The 3,823-nt window shown below is 43.8% G+C and overlaps 1 non-coding gene across 1 annotated transcript; it reads left to right on the top strand.

Annotated features, from left to right (window-relative positions):
- Positions 1-3,716: 3,716 nt before the first annotated feature.
- On the top strand, positions 3,717-3,823 carry LOC120269720. Its single transcript, XR_005539360.1, has one exon. It is a non-coding gene; the product is annotated as a small nucleolar RNA R71 (small nucleolar RNA).

Below are 3,823 nucleotides of genomic sequence, written 5' to 3'. Positions count from 1 at the left end.
GTATCTTCACCCGCCAAAGTTGCCCAATAGTTGCTCCTACCCACCTCACTCGGGAAATGAAGCTTAAGGCGTTTGCGGGGCATGGATTTGATAAAATCATCATCATATATCCCCAAGTACTTAGCAAAGTCCAAATGATGCATAGTCGCTTCCTTCCAAAAGCTTGAAAATGGATGGTGACAAGTTTCTTATCCCGCACGGATTGTCCATCTTATCGCGCCTCAAATGTACTCAAGACCTCAAGGTTAATTGACGGAAGGTTGGCTCGTTAATGGCAAAGAGTTTATCCCAACAATTGTGTGAGAGCCAATCCCGTACTTGACTTGCAAACCCAAGGTTGTCCACAAGTTCCCAATCAAGATAGCACAAAGTCCCGAATGGTTTTGTCTTCAATCTATCATATCTCTCTGATGGTGGGACAATTTGAAGGCGGGTTCATCGGGTGTATGGGGATAGTTTCGGTAGTTCTTGGGCGCTTGGAGGCGAGCCTTTTAGTGTTAGGCATCCCTACAATGAAGAAAAAGTTTGATCAAGCTCAAAGGGAGACAAGATAACTCATAATAACATGGTAGAGATAGAGGAGACTAATGAAAAATTGGGTTTTTGGGACCATACGGCCGTATGGGGGCCGTATGGTCACTATTCACAAGGCAAGAGTCTCCCCTATAATCATGGAATCGAAAAATTTGTACATAAATTTGAATGAAAAATCATTCACAACATTCACATCATCCAAACCAAGCAAATTGCTAAAAGAAATTCCATGCAAAAAGTCTCAAGAATGCCCAAAAATGGAAAAGAATAAAAAACTAGGGCATTGAAAAAAGCATACCGAGCGAAACCTTGAGAAAAACAAGCTTTTAAACTCGAGGTAAGATCACTAGATCAAAGTCTCCAATGGATCGGAAGAAGTTTTTGGAAGAAAAAAATGAAGAGATTCGGCCAAGAATCGAGAGAGAAAGGAGAGAAAAATTTCGAGTGGAGTTGAAGAGAAATGAGAGGTGGAAGAGAGAGAGAGAATGAGAGGCCTTAAAGGGGGAGCCCGCCACCATCACGCCCCCATCTTGGGCCGTATGGGGAGCCGTCTGATGAGCAGCTCCCTCGGCCGAGATATCCGATCGACTTGGGCGGCCCCCATGCAGGGGCCCGTATGGGGGAAACCGTCTAAGTGAGCCGCAGGCCATCCGGATCGGGCTGCGTGGTCGAGCAAGACGACCTCCATACTATCCAGTATGGCCGTAAACCTTTAAAGGCCAATCAAATCCATGAAAACCTGCCTCAAATGATGTAAAAAATGAAAAAAAGAAAAGCGAGCGACTTCTCCAAAAAGCGACTAAAAATGAATAAAGCAGACGATCTAGCACATAAATTAACACCTACACATGTGTGTCTCAAGAGGTTGCACAAATATACCACAATAAAAATGATGAGAGCAATGTGCCAAGTGTATGAGCATGAACTTATTCAAAAACAAACAAGTCTAAAAAAAATATGAAAATTGAAATGAACTAAGAACTAAAAAAATACGGAAAAATGCAAACAAATGCCCCGAGATGCTTGGGTTTGCCTCCCAAGAAGCGCTTGTTTAACGTCACGAGCACTGACGTACCTTGTTCCCTTACCTCATGGGGGTTCAAACAATTTTGAAGCCACCCCCGGTTTTCCTTGTAGTGTTGTTTCTTCCCGGTAGATTGAATGACAACATTGAAAATACCTCGAATTGTTCATGAGTGGAGAGGGGTGAAAAAGTTACCTTTCCTCCATGAGATGTGGGAGGATGAAGCTTGTTACCTTTCTTTTTTCTCCCATGGATCTCCCTCCATATTCTCTTCATAAATGATTCTTTTTGTCTTTTTCTTTAGCATTAGTACATAATACCCTCTCTTTTGGTGGCTTCAAATTGTGAATTGGAGTATGACGATGAGGTTCTTCTTCTTCTTCGTTCTCCAACTCCCCCAAATATTCATCTAAAGGATTTAAAGAGAGCACCTCCTGCACACAATCAGAAATCAATCTATCAGTTTCATCAACGAAATAAAGTGTGTCATCATGATCTAAAGAATGTTTCATGGCGGGTCGGCAAAGTGTACACCACTTCCTCTTCTCCGACTCTTAACGTCAACTTCCCTCCTTTCAAGTCAATTAAAGGCACCCGAGGTGCTAAGGAATGAGTCGGCCAAGAATTGGTGGTATCTCCACATCTTCATCTATGTCCATGATGACAAAGTCCACGGAAAAAAACAAATTTATCCACTCGCTACAATCACATCTTCGACAATCCCACGAGGTTTTTCTTGTTGATCGATCTGCCAACTGTAAAGTCATCCTCGTGGGCCTTAATTCATCAAGCCAAGTTTCAAATACATGGTGTAGGGCATGGCGTTTATGCTAGCCCCCGAGTCCGCTAGAGCATTTTTCTTGGATTCCACCTTCAAGCAAGCACGGGATAATGAAGCTTCCCGGATCTTTCAACTTTTGTGGGAGCTTCTTTTTGAGAATGGCCGAGCAATTCCCGTAAGTGCAAGCTGTGCCCTCTTCCTCCAACTTTCTCTTGTTCGTGAGGAGCTCTTTTAAAAAAACTTGGCATATTTTGGCATTTTGGGTCAGCGCTTCAACTATCGGGATGTTCAAAATGGAGTTGTTTGAAGATGCTCATGAATTTTCTGAAGTGAACATCCTCCTTCTCATGCTTCAATCTGGTTGGATAAGGGATTGGAGGCTTATACTCGGATGATTTTGTTGGTCCTTGTTGTTGGAACTTGTCATTTATGCCCAGATTTTTGTCTTCAATGTTTTCTTCAACTAGCTTGGGGTCTCCCCCGGAGGTTACCCCACATTTCTTGACACTTGGGTCAACTTCGACCGTTGTCTCCACTTGCTTCCCGCTTCTAAGAGCAATGGCCTTCAAGTGCTCCCTTGGATTTTCTTCCGTGTTACTCGGAAGACACCCTAGGGGATGTTCAGAATTTGCCTTCGTGAGTTCCCCTACTCGATACTCAAGTGACTTCACCGAAGCTTGGAGGTTTCTCAAAATAGAACCTATCTCACTAAACTGTTCGGCGTGCTGAGTGAGTTGAGCATTCACCTTGCCAAATTGTGCATCCATGCTACTAGTTAGATTATTGAACCTTTGTCATTGAGTGCGAGAATGAACTTGGCAAGGATCTCTTCGATTGAAAAACTTCTTCTCAACGGCCGGTTGTTGAAATTGAGATCCTTGAGGTGGTGCACCTCTTTGTTGTTGTTGGCCTTGGTTCCATGAAAAATTTGGGTGGCTCTTCCAACCCGGATTGTAAGTTGAACTATATGGGTTCCCTTGATTGCGTTGCCCCCAATGTAGTCCACATTCTCAACGGATGCAACAGACGAGCTAGCAATCGGACATTGGGCTGCACCGTGCCCACCACCGCAAGTACTACAACTTAGCACCGATTCGGGCCTTGAACTACTGCCCATAAGAAGATCAATCTTTCGAGTCAACACGTCAACCTTTGCGGCTAAGGCATTATCACTACTTACTTCATAAAGCCCAGCAGTCTTTTGTGAAGATCCCTTGAGGCCCAATGTGATTCATTGCTTGCCATTGACTCAAGTAATTGCTTGGCCTCATCGGGGTACTTGTTGCTAAAGGGAACCGCCCGCAGTAGCATCAATGAGTTGGCGAGTAGCATAATTTTAGCCCATTGTAAATGATTTGTACTCGCATCCATGAAGCAAAACCATGGTGGGGGCACCTTCTAAGGAGATCCTTGAATCTCTCATAAGCTTCAAACAATGTTTCGGACTCCCCTTGTTTAAAGGCTGAAATTTCTTGCCTCAACTT

Source organism: Dioscorea cayenensis, chromosome 9, assembly GCF_009730915.1.
Source record: "Dioscorea cayenensis subsp. rotundata cultivar TDr96_F1 chromosome 9, TDr96_F1_v2_PseudoChromosome.rev07_lg8_w22 25.fasta, whole genome shotgun sequence".
NCBI lineage: Eukaryota > Viridiplantae > Streptophyta > Magnoliopsida > Dioscoreales > Dioscoreaceae > Dioscorea > Dioscorea cayenensis.
Note: the sequence above shows the minus strand (reverse complement) of the source record. Positions and strands in the feature narration are given on the sequence as shown.